Below are 26,206 nucleotides of genomic sequence, written 5' to 3'. Positions count from 1 at the left end.
GCTGGAGGGTGTGGTGCCGGCGCGTTCCTCCTGGGATCCCTGAGTGGGAATGAAAATGGAGAGTTGGTGCCCGTGGGACGGGCCAGCCGCCGCCTGCCGGGCTGGAGAACGCCCCATGGGAGATTGCAGGCGGCTTGCTTCGCCCTTCCCCACCCGCCGCACTCCCCGTGCCCCCCAATTTGACACGACGCGCACCTGCCACACACGGCCCCGCTTTCTCCTTTGGACCACAGTGGAGGGTGGTGTGGTGAGCCCCGGCCTAGCCTGGGCCCAGTCGTGGGACTGACACTGGCAAAGTCAGCCTAGAAGGAAGATGTTACTCACTGTTGGAAACTTTTTTTTTTAAATTAAAAATACGTTTTCTGTCCAAGCCCCACTACCTTATTTTAGCTATCCAAGAATAAATCCGCAGTAAGCTTGATCAAGTGGTATACACTTAGTTTCTGCTAGTGCTGTCTCTGAAATCTGGAAAACCTTGAGGATAGAAAGAGCATTAGAAAACTGTAGGTGTATCATTTAAGAATCAGTTACTAGAATAACATAATTCACATCTTTTTTCCTATAAGAGTTATTGTACCTATCAACTTAAATTTGTTTTTTTTTTTTGTATAGCTTTTTTCTTTTCTTTTTGAGGCTGATAGGGTGTAACAAAGTGTAAATGATTGAAAAGTAGGTGCCAAGCCTATTAGTTCTTTACCGAGGGAGTAGGATAACTAGTTCAAAGGACAAAAGAAATTAGTGAATTTGTAGGATTCAGCCGAGGAATGTGAGGAAGAGAGTTGAGTAATCCAGTAGATAGGAAGGGAGTGCTCTTGCTTCTGTCTAGCTTTCTCCTGAAAGAATGAAGTCATGTGAAACTTGGTCAGTTATTAGAGGGAGAAATAGTTAACTTCTTTATCTGACAACCTGTGTTGACATTTAATTGTATTTTGCAGTGTTTTGTGAATTTTGAAATCCTGGTAAGCGATGATTTTGGCAGTAACAAGGGCATGTCCTTTACCCATCACTTCCTTAGTTCAGCAGTAAAGACATCTGTGCATGATTTACTTTCAGGCTTTAGGAGATTTTTCTTTTATCAGACCTGGAGGAACTGATTACCTCATGTTTCAGATTGTGTTTCTGTCATAGTTCTGCAAGTGAAAATTAGTTTGTCTGTGGTTTGCTTTGAAGTTTACAAATAAAAGTGTTTACTGGTTTAAGAGTGGCTTCTGTAGTTATAGATTGGTTTTCAGAAATATGGGATGCTTTCTAGTAATCTTGGTTTAAAGTTAAACATCGAGATTATATGAAGGTCATTTTTAATGTTGGTGCATACCTATCAACTGTTAAAGAAGCTTCAGTTGAAACTACAAAAGTGAAATTGATTGTGGTTATTGCAGAGATGTGATATTGAATCATCACATCTGAATAAGTCAGTTGACAACTGAGTTTCTTAACATCGGCGCTATTGGCATTTGTGACTGGATAATTCTGTGTTGTGGGAGGCTGCCCTGTGCCTTGTAGGATGTTAGCAACATCCCTGGCATCTACGCCCACTAGATGCCAATAGCATTCCCCTATATCCCTTCCCCCTTGTTTTGACAACCAAAAATACCTCCAGATTTTACCAAATGTCCCCTAGGGACAAAATTGCCTCTGGTTGAGAATCACTGTGTTAAATGCATTAACTCTTTAATAGGAAAGTTTGAAGTGTTTCTCACAGTTAAGTACTTAACTTTCTTTTATTCAGTGTATTTATATTGAGTTTCAGTAAATGCCAGGCTTCATGCTAAGGGGTGGGAAACAGTTGATTAAGCTATGGGTCCTCCCTTTAGAACTCACAGGCTGTTTGGGAGATGAACATTTAAAAGTAATGACAGTGCTATGTAATAGAATAATGAAGAGGACAGAGGACCTGGGAGGCACTCTGTGGGAGGTGAGGGCAATTAGGAAAAGCTTCAGGGAGGGGGGCATATTCACAGCTCAGAAGAGGGAAGGGCATGTCAGGCAGAGGGAACAGCAAATGCAAAGAGATGGAGTCATAAAAGGCACAGGTAGTACTGTGAGGAGTGTGAACAGTGAAGCTTAGGAAGTGAGATGGTCTGTAGCAATTAGTAAGAGATGAAGCTACCGTGGTGGCTAGAGACCAAATTGTGAGAGGACTTAAGAGTCCCTTTGAAGGAGTTCAGCTTTTATCTTGTAGTTTGGGTCAGTGTTAATGCTGAGTATTTAATAGGGACATTTTGATAAATGTCTTAAATCTGGTGATTTACTAGTTTAGAAGGTAGAATATATATTTTATTAACTCTACAAGTGGTATTTACCAATAAATATAACTTGAATCTTTAAATTGTGTAACATGGCAACCTATTTTACCCCTCCCTGCTAATCTTATTTCTCAGCACGGATATTAAGATATAAGATTAAAGCTATTGTTAATTTAGAGATTTATTTGAAATGGACTCTGTGCTTTGAAATTATGTGGCATTCCTTGGCCGGGTGCAGTGGCTCATTCCTGTAATCCCAGCACTTTGGGAGGCTGAGACGGGCGGATCACCTGAGGTCGGGAGTTTGAGACCAGCCTGACCAACATGGAGAAACCCCGACTCTACTAAAAATACAGAATTAGCCGGGAGTGGTGGTGCATGCCTATAATCCCAGCGACTCAGGAGGCTGAGGTAGGAGAATCACTTGAACCCGGGAGGTGGAGGTTGTAGTGAGTTGAGATCGTTCCATTGCACTCCAGCCTGAGCAACAAGACCGGAACTCCGTCTAAAAAAAAAAAAAAAAAAAAAGAAATTATGTGGCATTCCTTTAACATTTTGTTTTTAGATGACCTTTTCATTTTAACTATTCTTATTTTCTTCTGAATAGTTTCCTTTAAATAGCATTTTTTTAAAAGAAGAAACAGACGAAGCGCTTACAGTCAATTAGAACTCAAAGTCTTTGAACATCATCAATAAGTCTCAGGATACTTTACGGAAATTTTGTTTCTGGTTCTCCTGCTTCTGTCCCTCCTCCTTTTTTTTTGTGTGTGACATCTTTTGTGGGCCTACTGTGTGCTGTGCAGACAATGATGGGTAAAGCAGTCATGAATTTTCTGTGGAGTTTAGCGTCCAGTGGAAGAGAGAGGAATTGTTTAGAGATTCATACAACTATACTCTTGAATGAGTTCTAGGAAGGACAAACACAGGATGCCCCAAGAACACCCAGCAAGAGCCCTGGTTTTAGATGTTGGGAAGGCTTCCCAGATTAGTTGCATGTCTAAGTTTGATGAAAGTATTGCTAATTTATTGAAGTGAATTTTAAAAAGTGACAGCTAATGGAATAATTTTCTTTTTGAGTATTTTTTTTTTTTTTAGCATGTTAGGGATAAAGAAGAGATTAAGATATTAAAGAACCAGGATTGGAACTAAGAATAAAGAAGATGTTAAGAAATGAAAAGAACCAGGGCTAGTACGCAATTTTCTTCTCTAATTCCGGTCGCCTTTTGCTTGAGCTAAAGAAATAATGTAATTTAGTAGTTAAGAACATGAGCTCTGATGCCAGACTACCTGGGTTTGTATCCTATTTCATTTACTATCTGTGTGGTTTTGGAGAAGTTACTTCTCTGTGTCTCAGTAAAATAGTTGTAATAATACTAGCCTCCTTATAAAGTTGAGAACTAGATAACTAATATGTATAAAAGTCTCAGCCAGGCGCTCTGGTTCACGCCTGTAATCCCAGCACTTTGGGAGGCTGAGGTGGGTGGATCACCTGAGGTCAGGAGTTTGAGACCAGCCTGGCCAACATAGTGAAACCCCGTCTCTACTAGAAATAGAAAATATTAGCTGGGCGTGGTGGTGGGCACCTGTAGTCCCAGCTATTAGGGAGGCTGAGGCAGGGGAACTGCTTGAACCTGGGAGGCGGAGATTGCAGTGGGCTGAGATTGTGCCATTGCACTCTCCAGCCTGGGCAACGAGCAAAACTCCATCCCCAAAAAAAATAAAAGAGTTTTAAATGTTAGCTGCTGCTAATGTTGGTGTTTTGTTGTTGTTTTTGGTGTTTAACTTTCTTTTCTTATTTTTTTCTTTTTTGAAACAGGGTCTTGCTCCGTCAGCCAGGACGGAGTGCAGTGACACCATCACGTTCACTGCAGCCCCTGCCTCCTGGGCTCAAGTGGCCCTCCTGCCTCAGCCTCAGGAATAGCTGGGATTATAGGCGTGAACTACCACACATGGCTGATTTTTTAAAAATAGTGTTTCAGTGTTATTATAATTATAAACTCCAAATTTCTTTAAGGAACACTTTTCTTATCACTTCGTTTGTGTTTCTAATCTCCATTTTTTTTTTTTGTAGACGAGGTAGATGAGGACTTAGAACATAGGTGCATTCATTTTATGTACTACCGAATATTTATTTTGTGCTAACTACTGTGCAAAACACTCTTGAGAATAAAAAAAAAACCTGCTGAGTTTTAATGGAGGAGACAGATAAATAATTACAAAACAATGTGATAAGTGTAATAGATACACAGGGAAAAGTTTGTAAGCACAAAAGAAAAAGTAACTATGTGGTGGAGAGGGGGTGTGGTAGGGGAGGGTAAGGAATAGAGATTGTGGAAGTCTTTGCAGAGGATGGAAGTGACTCAGGCAAGGAGGGACAAAGGACAGAAGGGCATTTTAGAGATAGGAATCAGACAAATCTAAGAGCCTGATATAGTTTAGTATAGAGTAGGGGGATTGTGCGTATTTCTGGATGTGGATGGGATGGTTGCAACAGGTAGCTTGAAGGGTTTTGGACCTTATACTGTAGATGGTGAGGAGCCACAGAGAATTTTTTTTTTTTTTTTGAGATGGAGTCTCGCTCTGTCACCCAGGCTGGAGTGCAGTGGCGCAATCTCGGCTCACTGCAAGCTCCACCTCCTGGGTTCACGCCATTCTTCTGCCTCAGCCTCCCGAGTAGCTGGGACTACAGGCGCCCACCACCGTGCCTGGCTAATTTTTTTGTATTTTTAGTAGAGACAGGGTTTCACCGTGTTAGCCAGGATGGTCTTGATCTCCTGACCTCGTGATCCACCTGCCTCGGCCTCCCAAAGTGCTGGGATTACAGGCGTGAGCCACCGCGCCCGGCCAGAGAATATTAAAGTTATCAAATCTGTAATAAGGAAAAACCCTCCAAAAATATTTCTCCCAGATAATCTTTATTTTATTTTATTTTTGAGGTGGAGTTTTGCTCTTGTTGGCCAGGCTGAAGTGCAATGGTGCAATCTCAGCTCACTGCAACCTCCGCCTCCCAGGTTGAAGCAATTCTCCTGCCTCAGCCTCCCGAGTAGCTGGGATTACAGGCGCCCACCACCACGCCCAGCTAATTTATTTTTGTATTTTTAGTAGAGATGAGGTTTCACTACGTTGGCCAGGTTGGTCTCAAACTCCTGACCTCAGGCGATCCGCCTGCCTCGGCTTCCCAAAGTGCTGGGATTACAGGCGTGAGCCACTGCACCCCGCCAGGGTAGAGATTTTGTTGTCTTTCTTTGTATGTTTAGGTCTAACATGGTGCTTGATGCCTGGTGGTTTTTCAGTAGTATATATTGACTGCTTGGTGGCCCTGTAGAGCGGATGACTTCATTAGGGAGAGATCAGCTAGAAAGTTGTTGTCGTTCTTAAAATCGTTGCGTATTGGAATCATTTGGAATTCTTAAAAACAAACCAGATTTTTGAGTTTCTCAATTGAATCAGAATTTCTGGACCTCTGGCCCTCAGTCTAGGGATAATGAAAGTTTGAATTCAGGCAGCGGTTTTGGGGATGGAGAAAGAATAAATTGATTTTCAATAAGAGAGATAGAATTGCTAGAACTTGTTGACTTGTGAGTAGTTTGGGTAGCTGTGAGGGTGGTGGAATAGACTTAATATTAAGGATAGAGGAGGAGGAAAAGGTTGGGGAAGAAGATAAATGTGAACTAGAGGTCTGGACTTCCCGAGTGGAGATGTTCAGTAGGCAGGAGAAAATACAGGTCCAACACTCAGGAGACAAGTAGAGGCAGGTGTTAGGTATGTGTAAATGTTGAAGAGAAGTTGAGTCAAATAAGGACTGAGAAGTGCCCACTGAATGTGACAACTGGGTCATAACTATTTCAGTTTCAAGAGAGTCACAGGGGGAAATGAATGACTAGGAAGTAAGGGAATAGAAACAGGGAGTACAGACTACATGGAAATTACTGAAATATTAAATGCATTAATGTAATCTGTCATTCTCTGACCATCTTCTAATAACTTTCTTTTCTTTTTTTTTTTTTTTTTTGAGACAGAGTCTTGCTCTGTCGCCAGGCTGGAGTACAGTGGTGTGATCTCGGCTCACTGCAACCTCTGCCTCCTGGATTCAAGCGATTCTCTTGCCTCAGCCTCCTGAGTAGCTGGGACTACAAGCATGCGCCACCATATCTGGCAAAGTTTTGTATTTTTAGTAGAGACAGGGTTTCACCATGTTGGCCAGGATGATCTCCTGACCTCGTGATCCGCCTGCCTCGGCCTCCCAGAGTGCTGGGATTACAGTCGTGAGCCACCACATCCAGCCAATAACTTTATTTTCAAGGATTACAGATCTCCTCAAATTAGTTTTAAGTTGAAAGGGGGATTTGTTATAAGGTTTCATAGTGATCCAAGATCTGGAATTACTGTATACTTAGTTGGGTCTCTGGAGAGCAGGACCTAGAATGTGTCAGGGACAGAGGCAGCTGTTTTCTCTGTCTCACACTCTCTGATGGACCACTGGCTTCTTGTCTCCACTTCTCTGTGCCTATTCTTCTTGCTGCTGCTTACTAAGTATGGCCAGGATTTTGATGGCCATTTGACATGATTCCACATGCCTTTCACGTTAACTTTGCATAACCAACTGGCCCAGTGTCTCGTTTCCAAAATCCCAACAGAAGAATCTAAAACGTTCTTCTCATCTTTTCTTGTCACGTCATGCATAGGTCTCTGGATGGCCAGTAGAGTTGTTTCCTCCGAGTCAAGTGTCCATTGCTGGTCTAGTCAACCAAGGTTGGGGGTGGGGTAATATTGTGTCTTCTAGGAGTTGTGGCACCATGAAACACATCTTTTGTAGGTCATTCTTCTAGAAATAAACTTTACCGTGGCTCTGTAACAGTGATAATGGTTCTGATTAAGTTCATTTGGTTCTAGGAGTAAAGAATCTATTGGGTTAGCTCAAATAGGATAGTAATGGTTATAAGGATACATTCTGCAATAAAAAAAGGTAGAATTTCATAGAAATCCAAGACCAAAAATGTCATATGGGGCTCAGCCTCTGAGACATTTTTACTGGAAGGCTTTGCAGGATTAAGGCAGTGCTTTTTGGGAGCTCTGTGACAGGGCTTTATAGATTTTTCACTGTAGGGTTCATCTATTAAAAGACTCAGTTCACCTGTTTGCATCCTTGCTTCTGCTGTTAAGTAAATTTTTTTTTTTTTTTTTTTTTTTTGAGATGGAGTCTCGCTCTTGTTGCCCAGGCTGGAGTGCAATGGCATGATCTTGGCTCACCACAACCTCTGCCTCCCGGGTTCAAATGATTCTCCTGCCTCAGCCTCCTGAGTAGCTGGGATTACAGGCATGCGCCACCATGCCCGGCTAATTTTGTAGTTTTAGTAGAGATGGGGTTTCTCCATGTTGGTCAGGCTGGTCTTGAACTCCTGACCTCAGATGATTCGCCTGCCTTGGCCTCTCAAAGTGCTGGGATTACAGGCGTGAGCCACCGTGCCTGGCATTTCTTACTCTTTATTCTAGTTTTTTTCTTAATACCATGGCTTGTGCACACTCAGAATCTATGGTCTTTTGAGATTTTTGCTGGGTTGTAACTTTGATTTGCTCAAGTCCTTCAAGTACTCTTACTTTATCTCATAACTACACTGTATGTCTGTTTAGTGTCAGTTTGTACAGCTAATCAATCATTTCTCTTTTTAGTTTGTAATTCACAGGCCTAAACATGGGACCCAGCTGCACTGGGCCATTTCACTGGCGGCTAGCTAGCTTGTGAATGGTTGAGTCCAAGTGATCACATCTGGTTAGTCAGCAGTAGGCTTGGGAATCATATAACTTGGCTGTCTTGGGCTATGGTCTCAACACGAACAGTGGTAGGACAGCTTACTTTAGGATGGATCATGGCCATTGCATGCCCTATGATTGATTGACATATTTAGCATAAGATGCATAGACATCTGTTTTAGTGTTGCATGGGCCATAGCAGTAGATGCAATTTAATAAAAAATCATGTTCTTTCCCTTATCTCAGTTTTTAATATCAGACTGTGGTTAAATTTTACATATGTATGCTAATATAAACATTTTTCCAGTGTGTTGGTGGTATTTTATTTTGACTTAATTAACTAAATAATGTTTGGAAAATGTTTCAAGAGTTCCTTCCTTTATACTGTGCTGTGCCAAAATAATTGCTTTGTGAATGGATTAAGTGGTTGATAGGTCATATTGAGTTAGATCCCCAATAAAGAAGTATGAGTTTATTTTGTTCTGTAAAACTTTTTTTTGTTTGTTTCATAAAACTTGTTTGCAACTGCCTATATATTTTAAGCAATGATTTTATTTTAAAAATATTTAAAAACAATAAAACATATTCTGATTATGAAAATAAATCATATACATCATGAAAATTTGAAAAGTTGAGAAAAGAAAAATTGAGCAGTAGCATAGGGCTGTAGCACAGTGGGTAGTTTAACTTTAAAAGCACCAGACTCAAAGTCAGATGGAATCTCAGCTCTGCCCATTATTACATTTGTGGTCTTAGCTAACGACTAAGTTAGCTTCTTTAAACTTATTTTTTTTCCCCACTTGGGTAAATGAGAGCAATCTGTTGTCTTTACTCAAAAGATTGTTGTGAGGATTAAATGTTATGAAGCAATTAAAGTGCTTAGCATAGTGCCCATCATAGAGTTTACATGTTAGCTATTACTATTGTTGATAAAAATACAGTCTTTCATTTAGCAGACTACCAACTGATATTTCTTCAGCTAGTATAAAACTCAGGTTTCGGCTGGGCGCAGGGGCTCACACCTGTAATCCCAGCACTTTGGGAGGCCGAGGCGGGTGGATCACCTGAGGTTGGGAGTTCGAGACCAGCCTGACCAACAAGGAGAAACCCCATCTCTACTAAAAATACAAAATTAGCCGGGCATGGTGCTGCATGCCTGTAATCCCAGCTACTCGGAAGGCTAAGCCAGGAGAATCACTTGAACCCGGGAGGCAGAGGTTGCCGTGAGTCGAGATTGTGCCACTGCACTCCAGCCTGGGAAACAAGAGCAAAACTCGGTCTCAAAAAAACAAACAAACAAACAAAAAAAACAACTCAGGTTTCTTATGTGCAGGAATTTGAAAATGCACATAATGTAGGGGACATTGATATCCAGAGTTTAATAAGATTTATGCCTCAGGGTTATTTTGGTGTTGTTAAGTTTTTGATTATAAAGGCACCAGAGCGTGTTAAGAAATCAGTGAATCTGGAATCAAAGACCTGAGTTCAGGTTCTACTTCTGCTACCAGTGTGATCTTAGGCAAATCATTGAGCTTTCCTGGGCTTTATTTTCCTTATCTGTTCAGTGAGGGCATGGGCTAGGTGATCTCTCTTTTTCTTTTTTTTGAGATGGAGTCTTGCTGTGTCGCCCAGGCTGGAGTGCAGTGGCGCGATCTGGGCTCACTGTAAGCTCCGCCTGCCGGGTTCATGCCATTCTCCTGCCTCAACCTCCTGAGTAGCTGGGACTACAGGTGCCCGCCACCACACCTGGCTAATTTTTTTGTGTTTTTAGTAGAGACGGGGTTTCACTGTGTTAGTCAGGATGGTCTTGATCTCCTGACCTCGTGATCTGCCTGCCTCGGCCTCCCAAAGTGCTGGGATTACAGGCGTGAGCCACTGCGCCCGGCCGGTGATCTCTCTTTTTTTCTTTTTTAAGACACAGTCTTGCTCTGTTGTCCAGGCTGGAGTGCAGTGGTGGAAACAGCACCTGCCACATAGTAGGCTCCAGAAGATATTAGGTCTCCTTCTTTACCGAGATCTTTGTCCCTCCAGTGTATAGCCCTTTTTGATATTTCAAAGGCAAGTAAGGCACATTATTGTAGTGTGACACCTAGATCCCCATTCAGGGTGGAGACACCTTCCTTTAGTTGCCTAGAGTCATAGCAGCTTGTAGAAGGAAGCACCCAAGATTATGTCTCCTTTCTGGAAGCAGCCTGCATTTAATTAATGATTAATGTGGAAGATATGCTTTGCCTCATTAGGGTCTTATATGAAGGACTGACCCCACTTCAGAACTCTTAGTAGGATTCACTGAGGTTGCTGTTGCGATTGTGTTACTGTTCAGTACTGTTCAACTTCTCCCTCTAGCCAATCATGCTTTCCTCTATGCCCACACAGGTGTTGTTCTTGAGATTACTTCCCGATAAGCCTCTTGTATGCAGATTTCAGTCTCAGAGTCTGTTTCCTTGGGAACCCAAGTTACGACAGTCATCTACTATTTGGATCGTCTCTCTCAATTTTTGCATTATAGAAAATGATTATATTCAGGATGGATTTTAATTTTATGAATTTTGTGGTCTACTTCTTTGAAACTGATTCTATATATCTTTTATAATGGGAATCTGTGGCCAGTAGATTCGAATTTCTGTTAGATTATAAAGTGTTACCTAACAGATTTTTTTTTTTTTTTTTTTGAGACAAAGTCTCACTGTTGCCCAGGATGGAGTGTAATGGTGCGATCTAGGCTCAGTGCAACCTCTGCCTCCCAGGTTCAAGCGATTCTCATGCCTCAGCCTCCCAAATAGCTGGGATTACAGACACATGCCCCCATGCCTGGCTAATTTTTGTATTTTTAGTAGAGATGGGGTTTTGCCATGTTGACCAGACTGTTCTCAAACTTTTGGCCCCATGAGCCACTGCGCCTGGCCACCTAACAGATTTTTTTTTTTTTTTGCAATGGAGTCTCACCCTGTTGCCCGGGCTGGAGTGCAATGGCACAATCTTGGCTCGCTGCAACCTCCGCCTCCCAGGTTCAAGTGATTATTCTGCCTCAGCCTCCCCAGTAGCTGGGATTACAGTCGTGCGGCACCACGCCCAGCTAATTTTTGTATTTTTAGTAGAGACAGGGTTTCACCATTTTGGTCCGGCTGGTCTTGAACTCCTGACCTCATGATCTGCCCACCTCAGCCACCCAAAGTTCTGGGATTACAGGCATGAGTCACCGCGCCTGGCCCAGATTTTTAAGTTCATTTCATAGTCCATGATTTTGAGCATGATCCACATATTGTCAGTACCTTTCCCCGTTCCCTTAAGTGAGTTTAAGACTTAAATAAAATGAAAAGTGGCTTCTTCTTTAAAGTAGACTGTTAACCCTTATTTTGGTATGTTTTTGTAGCTGTCTATTCATATTTGATGAATCAAAACACCCTATACTTTAAACTTGCCTAACATATGTAGGTCAATTTTAATCATATGGTGGGTATTTTTAAAACTTTTATTATTTCACTTAACAATACTTATATTCACTTAATATTTCACTTAATAGTAAGTTAATTGTATGATATATGTAAACTCAATTTAGGTACTAGGAACTTATCCATAATGAGTTCTGATAGTCTCAGTCTCTTACTGACTTGGCTGCTTGTGAGAGACAAATTATTTTCATGTAACTAGTAACTTAAGTTTTAAGAGTTTTAAATATGACCATAAGGAAACTAAGCATATACAGATATTGGAAATATATTTGACATCCTTTTAGGTCAGCCAATTTATGGCTCCAAATCAATCATAGAATGAGAATTTTGGAGTTGGAAGATCCTGTGAATTCATCCTGTCCTTAGAGTTTATCAATGAAGAAATTGAGATTAGAGAAGTTAGGCTTAATTGTTGTCAGAGAGATGAACAAGAAACATTTTGAGATTGTAGGGAAAATATCAGTTGAGATCCCGGAAACCTAAGTGTTAATTGCAACTCTACCATTAGATAGCAGAGCGTTGTCAGGCAAGCCAGCTATTCTTTCTTTTAGTTTCTTCGTGTATGAAGTGACTGCAGTTGGACCAAATGATTTCTGAGTACCTTCCAGCTTTTTTTGTTTTTGTTTTGTTTTGTTTTGAAGACAGGTTCTTGCCCTGTTGTCCAGGCTAGAGTGCAAGTAGCATGATCACGGCTCACTGCAACCTCAGCCTTTCCAGGCTTAAGCAATCCTCCTGGCTCAGCCTCCCTAGTAGCTGAGATTACAGGCCCACACCAGCACACCTGGCTACTTTTTTGTGTTTTTTGTAGAGACGGAGTCTCACTTTGTTATCCAGGCTAGTCTTGAACTCCTTGGCTCAAGCGATGCTCTCACCTCGGCATCCCAAAGTGCTGGGATTACATGCACAAACCACTGTGCCCAGACAGCTTTTAAATTTTGATTCTAGGTCTTTTTTGTGTAGAGAGATGTACTTAATAATAATATGTGTCTATTTATAGTGTATCTACCATAATGGCAGACACTAATTTAAACATTTTATATTTATTATTTAATCTTTGCAACAATTCTGTGAGGCTGACATTATTAGTTTCACTTTACAAATGGGAATTTCAGGCTTAGGAAAGTTAAGTAAATTTACAAAGCTTTGGCCAGGTGCGGTGGCTCACACCTGTAATCCCAGCACTTTGGGAAGCCAAGGCAGGTGGATCACCTGAGGTCAGGAGTTCAAGACCAGCCTGGCCAACGTGGCAAAACCCCATCTGTACTGAAAAGACAAAAATTAGTCGGTCATGGGGCTGCGCGCCTTTACTCCCAGTTACTTGGGAGGCTGAAGTGGGAGAGTTGCTCGAACTCTGGAGGCGGAGGTTGCAGTGAGCTGAGCTCACATCACTGCACTCCAGCCTGGGTTACAGAGCGAGACTCCTTCTCAAAAAAAAAAAAAAAATTGTAGAGACAAGGTCTTGCTATGTTGCCCAGGGGATGGTCTTAAACTCTTGGCCTCAAGTGATTCTGTCACATCAGCCTCCAAAGTGCTGGGATTACAGGTGTGAGCCAGTGTGCCCAGCCTCAATGCAATTTCTGTCAGATTACCAACATCGTTTTTCATAGAATTAGAAAAAACAATTCTAAAATTTGTGTGGAACCAAAAAAGAGCGCGAATAACCAAAGCAATCCTAAGCAGAACAAAGTGGGAGGCATCAGATTACCTGACTTCACATTATGCTACAAGGCTACAGTAAACATGGTACTGGTACAAAAATAGTCACAGGTCAATGGAACAGAAGAGAGAACCCAGAAATAAAGCCACATACTTATACTAACTGATATTCGATGAAGTTGACAAAAATATGCACTGTGGCTTCTGATTATGGGCCTGGGATCTGAGTGCAGGGCTAGAGGCAAGCAAAGGCAGGGGCAGAGGCCATGGGGGCATGGGCTGGTGGGTGAGTTGTAGGGGGAGACCGGAGGGTGTGGTGGGGGTAGGGAAATGCAGCGGGGAAAGGATACTTTATTCCATAAATAGTGCTGGGAAAATTAGATAGCCATATGCAGAAGAATGAAGCTGGACCCATATTGTTCACCATATACAAAAGATAACTCAAATTAACTGAAGGATTAAAGACTTAGATGTAAGACCTCAAACTAGGCCAAGTGTGATGGCTCCCAGCACTTCGGGAGGCCTAGGCGGGCGGATCACCTGAGGTCATGAGTTGAAGACCAGCCTGGCCAACATAGTGAAACCCTGTCTCTACTAAAAAGACAAAAATTAGCCAGATGTGGTGGCACAAGCCTGTAATCCCAGCTACTTGGGAGGCTGAGGCAGGAGAATTGCTTCAGCCTGGGAGGTGGAGGTTGCAGTGAGCTGACATCGCGCCACTGCACTCCAGCCTGGGCGACAGAGCAAGACTCTGCCTCAAAAACAAACAAACAAACAAACAAATAAACAAACAAACAACCTGGAAGTAAAAACCCTGGAAGAAAACCTAGGAAAATCTGTGGACATTAGCCTGGGCGAAGAATTTATGACCGAGACCTCAAAAGCAAGTACAAAAACAAAAACAGAAAAAAATGGGAATTGAAGTAAAAATCTTCTGTACAGCCAAAGAAATAATCAACAAACAGACAACCTACAGAATGGGAGAAAATGTTTGCAAACTATGCATCTGACAAAGGACTAACATCCGGAATCTACATGGAACGCAACAAGAAAAAAACAAGTCCATCAGAAAGTAAGCAAAGGACCTTAGCAGATATTGCTCAGAAGAAGACATACAAGTGACCAACAAACATGAGAAAATGCTCAACATTGCTAATCATCAGAGAAATGCAAATTAAAAATGCATTGAGATACCATCTTACACCAGTCAGAATGGCTGTTAACAAAAAATTAAAAAACAAAACCAACAATATGTTGGTGAGGATGTGGAGAAAAGGGAATGCCCATACATTGTTGGTGGGAATGTAAATTAGTACAGCCTCTATAGAAAACAGTATGGAGATTTCTCAAAGAGCTAAAAACAGAACTACAGTTCAATCCAGCAGTCCCAGTACTGGGTATATATCCAAAGGAAAACAAATCACTGTATAAAAAAGACAGCTGCACATGGCTGTTTATCACGGCACTTTGCACCACAGCAAAGTCATGGAATCAACGTAAGTGTCCATCAACAGATGATTGGATGAAGAAAATATGGTTTCTATATACCATGGAATACTGCTCAGCCATAAAAAAGAATGAGATCATGTCTTTTGTAGCAACAGGGATGGAACTGGAGGCCATTATCCTAAGTGAAATCACTTAGAAACAGAGAGTGAAATACCGCATGTTCTCACTTATAAGTGGGAGCTAAACAATGGATACAAATAGACATAAAGATGGAAATGGGGGAAGGGTGAGGGTGGGAAGAGAGTGAGGGATGAAAAATTACCTATTCTGTACAGTGACATTATTAGGGTGATGGGTACACTAAAAGCCGAGACTTCACCACTATACAATGTGCCCATCTAACAAAACTGCACTTGTACCCGCTAAATCTATAAAAAGAAAATAAGACGGAAAACAGAATGGATGATCTAAGGTACCTTTAGTCATATTGCTGGTTTTATCCATTGGGCCACATGTGTCCAAGGCTAGTCTGGGTTTATATGGTGGCAGAGGAGTTTCCAGCAACAAGAGAACAAATCCCATTGTGCAGACAGGCACCTTTCAAGTCTCTGCTTGTGTCTCATTTGCTACTACCATTAGTCAAGGCAAGTCTCATGGCCAGCCCAGAGTTTATGTAGGGGAGGATTACATAAGAGAATTACAAGGGCATGAAAACATAGGCCTGATTCATTGATGGTAATTACCATAACGAACTACCACTGACACCACTTTGTTCTTCCTTGTATTATGAGTAAGTGCTGCAAGAGGAAATATAAATAAGGGACGTAGTCGAGTTTAAAGGATGGAAAGATTTCTTATTTGAGTAAGAACATTCAGAGAAGATTTTATGATATCATTTGGTTTAGATTTCAGCAGTATTTGCAAAATGATCTTCTAAATCTTTCATTGCTTCTACATATATTAACTGAAATTTTTCTGTAAAGAACTTTTCGACATCAACCAGGGCTATTTGGTTATCCCAAATTTCAGTGCATACTTGGAAGGCAGGATAAAGACTTAATTGTTTTTCATTGATTACTAAGTGTTAGAATAAGAGTTGGTACACTAGCTACTCCAGCAGTGATCACTGAGGTTTGCTTAGTTTTGTTTTGATTTTCTCTTTCTTGAGAAAAGGAAATTCATAGATTTGAAAAACAGAAGTTACTTTTTAGAGCAGTTATAGGTTTACAATAAAATTGAGTGAAGGTTACAGAGATTTCCCATATACTTCCTGCCCCTACACATGCATAGACTCCCCCATTATCAACATTCCCCACTAGAGTGGTACATTTGTTATGATTCGTGAACCTATATTGACATATCATTATCATTTAGAGTCTGCAGTTTACAGTAGGGTTCACTCTTGGTGTTGTACATTCTGTGGATTTTGGGACAAATTTTTAGTATCTACCATTATAATACCATACAGAGTACTTTCACTTCCGTACAAATCCACTGTGTTTTGCCTATTCATCCTTCCCTTCCCCTTAACTCTTGGCAAACATTGATCTTTTCACTTTTTTCATAGTTTTGCCTTTTCCAGAAATCCATATAATTGGAATCTTACAGTATGTAGCATTTTCAGATTGGCTCCTTTCACTTTATATTTCACTTAGTAATATACGTTTACGTTTCTTCGTTGTCTTTTCATGGCTTAATAGCTCATTTCTTTTTAACGCTGGAGAATATTGTCTGGGTGTACTAGTAAGTTATTGATTCACCCACTGGAGGATATCTTGGTCAATTACAAGCTTTAGCTATTATGAATAAAGCTACTTTAAACTTCTGTGTCCACGTTTTGGTGTGGACAGAAGTTTTTAGCTCATTTGGGTAAATACCAAGGAGTGTGATTACTGAATTGTATAGTAAGAGTATGTTTAGTTTTGTAAGGAACTACCAAACTGTCTTCCAAAGTAGCTGTACCATTTTGTATTTCCACCAGCAATGAATTCCTGTTCCTATTTCTCCACATCCTTGTCAGCATTTGATGGTGGTAGTGTTCTGGATTTTGGCCATTCTACTAGGTGTGTTGTGGTATCCCATTGTTTTAATTTGCATTACTCGGATGGTGTATGCTGTGGAGCAACTTTTCATATACATATTTGCCATCTGTATATCTTCTTTTGTAAGATGCCTATTAAGGTCTTTGCCTTATTTTTAAATTAGATTGTTTATTTTTTTACTGTTGAATTTAAAGAGTTGTTTGTATATTTTGGATAATAGTCCATTATCAGGTTTGTCTTTTGTAAATATTTTTCTCCAGTCTATGACTTGTCTTTTTACTCTTGACAATGTCTTTTGAAGAGCTGACATTTTTAATTTCAATGAAGTCCAGCTTATTAATTATTTCTTTCACGGATTGCACCTTTGGTGTTCCACCTAAAAAAATAATGGACAAACCACAGTAATTTCTCCTATGTTATCTTCTAGGGTTTATAGTTTTGTGTTTTACATTTAGGTTTGTGATCCATTTTGAGTTAATTTTTTTTTTTTTTTTTTTGAGACAGAGTGTTGCTCTGTCGCCCAGGCTGTAGTGCAGTGGCATGATCTTGGCTCACTGCAACCTCCGCCTCCCGAGTTCAAGCGATTCTCCTGCCTCAGCCTCCTGAGTAGCTGGGATTACAGGCGCACACCACCATGCCTGGCTAATTTTTGTATTTTTAGTAGAGACGGGTTTCACCATGTTGGTCAGGCTGGTCTTGAACTCCTGACCTCGTGATCTGCCCATCTCGGCCCCCCAAAGTGCTGGGATTACAGGTGTGAGCCACCGCGCCTGACCTTGAGTTAATTTTTTAAAATTAAAATTTAATTAATTAATTCATTTTTGAGATGGAATCTTGCTCTGTTGCCCAGGCTGGAATGCAGTGGCATGATCTTGGCTCACTGCAACCTCCACCTTTTGGGTTCAAGTGATTCTCCTGCCTCAGCCTCTCAAGTAGCTGGGATTACAGGCGCCTGCTACCACACCTGGCTAATTTTTGTATTTTTAGCAGGGACAAGATTTCTCCACATTGGCCAGGCTGGTCTCAAACTCCTGGCCTCAGGTGATCTACCCTTCTCGGCCTCCCAAAGTGCTGGGATTACAGGCGTGAGCCACTGTGCCCAACCTAAATTTATTAAGGCAGGGTCTCACCATGTTGCCCAGGCTGGTCTTGGGCTCCTGGGCTCAAGTGATCCTCCTACCTCGGCCCCCCAAATTGCTGGGATTATAGCCATGAGCCACTGTGTCTAGCCTTGAGTTAGTTTTTATGAAGAGTATAAGGTCTGTGTTTAGATTTTTTTTTTGCATGTGGATATCCAATTGTTCCATTACCATTTGTTGAAAAGACTGTTGTCTTAGCCCATTTTCTTTTTCTTTTTTCTTTTTTTGCTGCTATTACAGAATCCCACATACTAGGTAATTTATAAAGAAGCTTATTTGGCTCACAGTTCTGGATGCTGGGGAGTCCAAGCACATAGCACCTTTCTATGGTGAGGTCCTGTCTGCTATGTCATCTCATAGCAAATAGGAAGGGCAAGAGAGGAGGTGTGATGGAGAGCTTGTTTTTTTTTTTTTGAGACGAAGTTTTTCTCTTGTTGCCCAGGCTGGAGCACAATGGCTCCATCTCAGCTCACCACAAGTCCACCTCTAGGAGTCAAGTGATTCTCCTGCTTCAGCTTCCCGAGTAGCTGGAATTACAGGCATGCGCCACCACACCCAGCTAATTTTGTATTTTTAGGAGAGATGGGGTTTCTCTGTGTTGGTCAAGCTGGTCTTGAACTCTCGACCTCAGGTAATCTGCCTGCCTCGGCCTCCCAAAGTTCTGGGATTACAGGTGTGAGCCACCATGCTCGGCCGCAAGCTTGTCTTTATAACAAAGCCATTCCCATGATAACTGATCCATGTTCACAATAATGGCAATCCATTCATGAGGGTGAAACTCCCATGACCTAGTCACCTTTTAAAGGCCTCACTTGTCAATACCATTACATTTGCAATTAAATTTCAACATGAGTTTTGGTGGAGACATTCAAGCAATAGCAGCTATCTTTTCTCATTTTATTGCCTTTGTTCCATTGTCAAAGATTAGTTGACTAACTCATGGATTTTTATATTATGAACTCACGGATTTACATATGTTTAGCGTGTTTCAGTCAATGACAGTCAATGTTTTTTGCTGATGTGAAAATGATCTCAGCTTTAGCTACTGGGAGTACCTTCAAGGTGACGTTTGTCATTTTGACAGGAACTTATTTGTGTTCAAAAAGCTTCCTTGCTTTTTGGCACAATAATATATTTCAGATTTATCTTGTAAATTCCCTCTCCCATGTCTGGAATCAGCCATTTCTCTAGAAAATTCTGGTTCCTTTGAGTGGGGAGTGATGGTTAGAGACCATAGTATAAGCACTTAGGGTGCACTTTGCTTTTGGGTTGTCTTTGCTTTTAAGCTTTTGAATGATAAGAATTAGTGTTAAGAAACAGGGCTGGGCGTGGTGGCTCATGCTTGTAATCCCAGCACTTTGGGAGGCCGAGGCAGGCTGATCACAAGTCAGGAGTTCGAGACCATCCCGGCTAACATGGTGAAACCCCATCTTTACTAATTAGCTGGGTGTGGTGGTGCATGCCTGTAATCCTAGCTACTCAGGAGGCTGAGGCAGGAGAATTGCTAGAACTTGGGAGGCGGAGGTTGCAGTGAACTGAGATTGTACCACTGCACTCCAGCTTGGGTGAGAGAGCGAGACTCTGTCTCAGAAAAAAAATGAAACAAAAACCAAAATGATAATTCAAATTTAAGATATAAAATGGTTTTTTACTTATTTGATTCTGTATTTATATCATTTTTTCTTATACTGAATATCTTGGTTCTTAACATTAGCAAATGTTTTTGCTAAAATATATATAAATAGCTTTAAAATTAACAATATGAATATTATGGCTAAGATTATTGAATTAATTTTACTGTTTCTTTTTTTTAGCAATTTTTTTTTGGCTTTGTGCTATATCCCAAAAGGATATGTAGTAAAAACTCTACGTTCTTAAATACTTAAAATAATTATTTTGTCTGTGTGGTAATGCCTGCAATATAATACTTATTTAGGTTTTAAAAATTTTTTTAAAATTAAAATTGTGACAAAATATACGTAATTTAAAAGATACAATTTTTACCATTTTTAAGTGTACAGTCTAGTGGCATTAAATGTATTCACATTGTTGTACAATCATTACAACTAAACTCCATACTCATAAAACAATAACTCTTCATTCCTCGCCTCCCCTGAACCCACTGTAACCACAATTCCACTTCCTGTCACTATGAATTTAACTGTTCTAGGTACCTCATATAAGTGGAATTATATGATAGTGATCCTTTTGTGTCTGGTTTATTTCACTTAGCATAATTATTTCTAGCTTCATGTTGCAGCATGTTATCAGAATTTTCTTCCTTTTAAAGGCTGAATAATATTTCATTGTGGATGTGTATACATTTTGTTTGTATATACATTTTGTTTGTATATACATTTTGTTTATCCATTCATCTGTTGATGGACATTGGGTTATTTACATGTTTTAGCTATTGTGAACAATGCTGCTATGAACATTGGTGTGCAAATATCTGTTTTAGTTCATTTAGGTTTTAATTTTTGTTTGTTTGTTTGTTTGGAGACAGTCTCACTCTGTCACCCAGGCTGGAGTGCAGTGGTGTGATCTCAGTGCACTGCAACTTCCGCCTCCTGGGTTCAAGTGATTCTCCTGCCTCAGCCTCCCAAGTAGCTGGGATAACAGGTGCCCACCACCATGCCTGGCTAATAGTTCATTTAGGTTTTAACTGAAGTTCTTGATAAATGAGGATATTATTGACTAAGCTGGAGAACATAGTGAGGAAAGTAAACTTTTTCTTACGATGGTAAAGTGTTGAGATGAATGAAGAGTTTGGTTTGGTTACAATGCTTTGAGAAATCCATTGCTTGATTTCTTAGTAAACAACTAGAAATGTGGATGTAGAGGTATAGAGTGCTATATTAGGTCTCTTTTATAGTCCAGGTGAGAGATGATGGCAACATGAATTAAGGTAGTGGCCAAGGAGATGGAGAAAGGGGGATAGATTCAAAATTTAAGTGGGCTGTTGAATTAACTTGGCGATTGGATGTGAAGGTTAAGGAATAGAGACAAGTAAGAGTGATGCCTTGAATTTAGGCAAAATGAGTATGTGATGGTTCTATAATCTGAGATGGAGAATGTAGATGGGTGAAAGCTTTGAGCAAAGATAAATGAATTTGGTTTTGAATAAGCTGTCTTTGTGGTGCTCTCAAGGCATTCAATTAGATATATTTGGCAGGACAGGAAAATATGAATTGGAAACTCAGCAAAGGTCTGGATTAAAGTTAGTGTTTTATTATTGTCAGCAATGGTGGTAATGAAAATTAAGGGAGTAAATGAATTCACCTAAAGAGTATGTGATAAGCTAAGAGGTCAAGTATGAAAACTCCCTGGGAACCGCTCAATTACTTTACATGAATTTTTTTTCATGAAATAGTATTTGGTATTTGCAAAGATACCTTCTCGCTTTATCTATATGTTACGTTTTTAGCTCTTAATAGTAGAAAAGGGTTAGTGAGAGCCCTTTGTCTATCTATTTAGTATAAGGCTTGCATAATGTATTTTAAAGCATTGTTCTTAAGGTCTGCATATAGTAAATGGCTTTTCAAACTTTTTGTGAAAATCTTTCTAATTCGTTTTTATGGTGGGATGCGGATGAAATAGAGTAACAAAATCAGTGTTGAAAGTTACATTTTATTTAATTAATTAATTAATTATTTTTTTTTTTTTTTTTTTTTTTTGAGACAGAGTCTAGCTCTGTCACCCAGGCTGGAGTGCAGTGGCGCGATCTCGGCTCACTGTAAGCTCCACCTCCCGGGTTCATGCCATTCTCCTGCCTCAGCCTCCCCAGTAGCTGGGACTACAGGCGCCCGCCACCACGCCCAGCTAGCTTTTTTTGTGTTTTTAGTAGAGACGGGGTTTCACCGTGTTAGCCAGGATGGTCTCGATCTCCTGACCTCGTGATCCGCCCCCCTCAGCCTCCCAGAATGCTGGAATTACAGGCGTGAGCCACTGCACCCGGCCCCTAAAGTTACATTTTTAAAGAAATCCTTATAGATAGCTTATAAATCCCCAAGATTTTGAGTTGTATATTATTTAATTTCTAATACTTGTATCCTTTCCAGTTTTAGAAAGAATTTTGCTTAAAGAAAATTAGCCAGGGCCAGGCATGATGACTCATGCCTGTAATCTCAGTCCTTTGGGAGGCTGAGGCAGGTGGATTGCTTGCGCCCAAGAATTGGAGACCAGACTGGGCAACATGGCAAAACCCCATCTCTACAAAAAAAATACAAAAATTAGTCGGGTGTGGTGGCATGTGCCTATATTCCCAGCTACTCAGGACGCTGAGGTGGGAGGATATCTTGAACCCAGGAGGCAGAGGTTGCAATGAGCCGAGATTGCACCACTGCACTCCAGCCTAGGTGACAGAGTAAAACCCTGTCTCAGAAAAAAAAAGAAAAGAAAAGAAAAGAAAATTAGCCAGGTGTGGTGACACTCATCTGTAGTCCTAGATACTCAGTAGGCTGAGGCGGGAGGATGGCTTGAGCCCAGGAAATTTGAGGCTACGATGAGCCATGATTGTGCCACTGCACTTCAGCCTGGGTCACATAGTGAGATTTTGCCTATTAAAAAAAAAAAAAAAATATATATATATATATATATATAAAATGTCTAAATTATACTTAATAAACAACTAGTCTGCAATAGATAAATCATTTATTTCAAAAAAGTTTTAGGTTGTTAAAACTTCTGTGACAGTGATATTTCTTTTTAAGATATCGCATATAGTAAATAATAACATTTTTTCTCCCAGTAAAGTGCTGTTCTTTCTCAAATTTGTGTTTGCTTCTTTGATAGTTTTTTGCAGAGATTAATGCTGTTTTATACTGATCTTGTAGTATGAATTTGTTTTTATACCAACAATCTAGGATATCCTATTTATTGCAGACATCTGTTTTTTTTTTATTTTTTATTTATTTATTTTTTTGAGACAGTCACCTAAGCTGGAGTGCAGTGGCGTGATGTTGGCACACTGCAACCTCCGTCTCCCGGGTTCAAGCGATTCTCCTGCCCTGGGCTCCCCAGTAGCTGGGATTACAGGTGTGTGCCACCACGCTTGGCTTTTTGTGTGTGTGTGTGTGTGTGTGTATTTTTAGTAGAGATGGGGTTTCACCATGTTGGCCAGGCTGGTCTAACTCCTGACCTCAAATGATCTGCACGCCTTGGCCTCCCATTGTTGGGATTACAGGTGTGAGCTACCACACCCAGCCAACATCTGTTCTTATTTGAAGTAAATACTTTGAATACTATGTATTTTTTTCATAATTTCAAATATTGATGTAATATTGTGTTATAATAAGAAATATATATTTGGTCTTTTTTCTTGTTTCTGGCATGGAGCTCCTAAAACTTTTGGAATTCCTTGAGTGATGGAGGTGAAAGGAATGTCATTTGTCATTCATAATAGGTACCTTTTGGCAATACCTGAGTTTATGCTAATAAGGTGATATTGATGGGCCCCTAGATAGCTTCAGGTTGGGGACTCGTTGCCATAGACATTAGCCACAAGATTGAGGATATGGAACTTTCAACCCTACCCTCTGACCTTCAGGAATAGAGAGGGGGCTAGAGATTGAGTTAATCACCAATCGCCAATGACTTAGTCAATCATGCTTACATAATGGAACCTCTGTAAAAACTTTAAACAGTGGTTTTGGAGATCTTCCTGGTTGTTGAATGCATTCATGTGCTGGGAGGGTGACGTATCTAAATTCATGGGGACAGAAGCTCCTGTGCTTGGGACCTCTGCAGACCTTCCCTTACATACTGTTTCATCTGGCTGTTTATTTGTATCCTTTAAGGTATCTTTTAGAGTAAACATAAGTAAAATGTTTCCCTGAGTTCTTTGAGCTGCTATAGCAAATTATCAAACCTGAGGAGGGGAGTTGTGAGAGTTCCCGAAGTAGACAAAAGTGTGGGTAACCTGGGGACCTTTTATTTGCTGTTGGTGTTAGAAGGGGAGGGCAGTCTTAAGGGACTGATCCCTTAGTCTGTGAGGTCTGTGCTAATTCCAGATAGTGTCAGAATTCAATTAAATTGTAGGACATACAGTTGGTGTCTGCAGAGAATTGGTGTGGAAAACTCAAACATTTGTTCAGAAGTATAGTGAATAGAAAGACAGTTTTGTTGTAGCTGGTTTTCCTTTAGTTGGTCTGTTTGGTTGTAGCTACTTAAACATTAATGGTAAGTGTTTGATAATTAGAATTCTCTGGATCTTTTTGTCAAGGCCAAATGGTTTTTTAAAAATCGGAGAACTTTTGGCCGGGCAAGGTGGCTCATGCCTGTAATCCCAGCACTTTGGGAGGCCGAGGCTGGCAGATCACCTGAGGTCAGGAGTTCAAGACCAGCCTGACCAACATGGAGAAACCCCATCTCTACTAAAAATACAAAATTAGCCGGGGCGGTGGTGCATGCCTGTAATCCCAGCTACTCAGGAGGCTGAGGCAGGAGAATCGCTTGAACCCGGGAGGCGGGGGTTGTGGTGAGCTGAGATCACGCCATTGCACTCCAGCCTGGGCAGCAAGAGAGAAACTCCGTCTCAAAAAAAAAAAAAAAAATCAGAAAACTTTAAAAAGTAATATGAGAACACTAACAGAAAATTATGGGTGGAAGTAGGTGGATGGTTAATAAAATCACCTTAACACAGATCTCATCTTTTCAGTCATGTGAGCGGGAAAGTAACAACAAAAAAATACCCTAACATAAAACTCATTGGTCTTATATGATTACCTTTTAATCTCTTTATGTGTATATATTTTTATGTAATTGAAGTCATGATATATACAAATGTTGTATTTACCTCTTTGACAAATTCAGGATTTGTATCATATACATTCTTTTTTTTTGTTTTTTTCTTTTTTTTGATTTCTCGTAGTAGATATATCATATGTCATATGCATTCTCATTTTTCTTTTTTTTTTGAGATGGAGTTTTTCTTTTGTTGCCCAGGCTGGAGTGCAATGGTGCTATCTTGGCTCACCACAACCTTCGCCTCCTGGGTTCAAGTGATTCTCCTGCCTGAGCCTCTCGAGTAGCTGGGACTACAGGCACACGCCACCACGCCTGGCTAATTTTTATATTTTTAGTAGAGATGGGGTTTCTCCTTGTTGGTGAGGCTGGTGTCGAACTCCCGACCTCAGGTGATCTGCCTGCCTCAGCCTCCCAAAGTGCTGGGATTACAGGCGTGAGCTACCGCTTCCGACTGCATTCTCATTTTTCTACGTAAACTTCATACTTTATAACCTACACACTTACCCCATTAATTGTCAAGACTGTTGAACAGGCTGGGCGCGGTGGCTCATGCCTGTAATCCTAGCACTTTGGGAGGCTGAGGTGGGCGGATCACGAGGTCAGGAGATCGAGACCATCCTGGCTAACACGGTGAAACCCTGTCTCTACTAAAAAATACAAAAAAAATTAGCTGGGCGTGGTGGCGGGCGCCTGTAGTCCCAGCTACTTGGGAGGCTGAGGCAGGAGAATGGTGTGAACCCGGGAGGCGGAGCTTGCAGTGAGTCAAGATCACGCCATTGTTGAACAGTTACATCATAGTTTAATTTAACAGTTTCTTCATTTTGAACATGTAGGTTGCTTATGATTTATAAGCTGTTACAAATAATGCTTTGGCTGGAATGCCCTCTCATCTCTACCTGGAAAAGCTCTGCTCAAACTTTGGGCCTAAACAGTGCATGGCAAGATTTACAGCATTTTTTTTTTTTTTTTTTTTATTAAAGACAGAATTTGCCCTGTTGCCCAGGCTGGAGTGCAGTGGCGCAATCTTGGCTCACTGCAACCTCTGCGTCCCAGGTTCAAATGATTCTACTGCCTCAGCGTCCTGAGTAGCTTGGATTACAGGTGCCTGCCACCATGCCCAGCTAATTTTTGTATTTTTAGTAGAGACGGGGTTTCACCTTGTTGGCCAGGCTGGTCTTGAACTCTTGACCTCGTGTTATGCCCACCTTGGCCTCCCAAAGTGCTGGGATTACAGGTGTGAGCCATTGCACCCGGCCGGATTTACAGCTTTTTAAAGAGTTTCTATTCATTGCAAGGGATAGTTGCCTTGCCCCGCTTATTAAGTTCTCACAGTGGGCCTGGCTTTTTGTTACCTTGCGCATCCAGGGCGTTTTTGGTTCTTATTACTGAACTTAGCTGCCTCTACCTGTTTTAGGTTCCAGAATCCTGGATACTCTGTTTCCATTTTATTTTTGGTCCATTGTGATACTTACCTTGTTTTTAAGATTGGTTCCATCTTAATAATATTTGAAATTCTTTTTTCTGTGGAGACAAGGTCTTACTCTGTTGCCCAGGGTGGAGTAAAGTGGCATAATCACAATTCACTGCAGTGTTGACTTCCTGGGCTCAAGTGATCCTCCCACCTCGACCTCCCAAAGTGGTGGGATTACAGATGTGAACCATTGTGCCCAGCCTATCACTTCAAATTTTTAGCATAAATCATTCGAATCCCATTCTTTTTGCAA

The 26,206-nt window shown here is 40.9% G+C and overlaps 1 protein-coding gene across 1 annotated transcript in view; it reads left to right on the top strand.

Annotated features, from left to right (window-relative positions):
• Positions 1-26,206, top strand: part of EEA1 (early endosome antigen 1) — a 155,923-nt gene that overhangs the window by 579 nt on the left and 129,138 nt on the right. The window lies entirely within an intron of this gene.

This window comes from Pongo abelii, chromosome 10, assembly GCF_028885655.2.
Source record: "Pongo abelii isolate AG06213 chromosome 10, NHGRI_mPonAbe1-v2.0_pri, whole genome shotgun sequence".
Classification (NCBI taxonomy): domain Eukaryota; kingdom Metazoa; phylum Chordata; class Mammalia; order Primates; family Hominidae; genus Pongo; species Pongo abelii.
The sequence above is the reverse complement of the archived record's forward strand: the minus strand, read 5'-3'. Positions and strand labels throughout refer to the sequence as shown.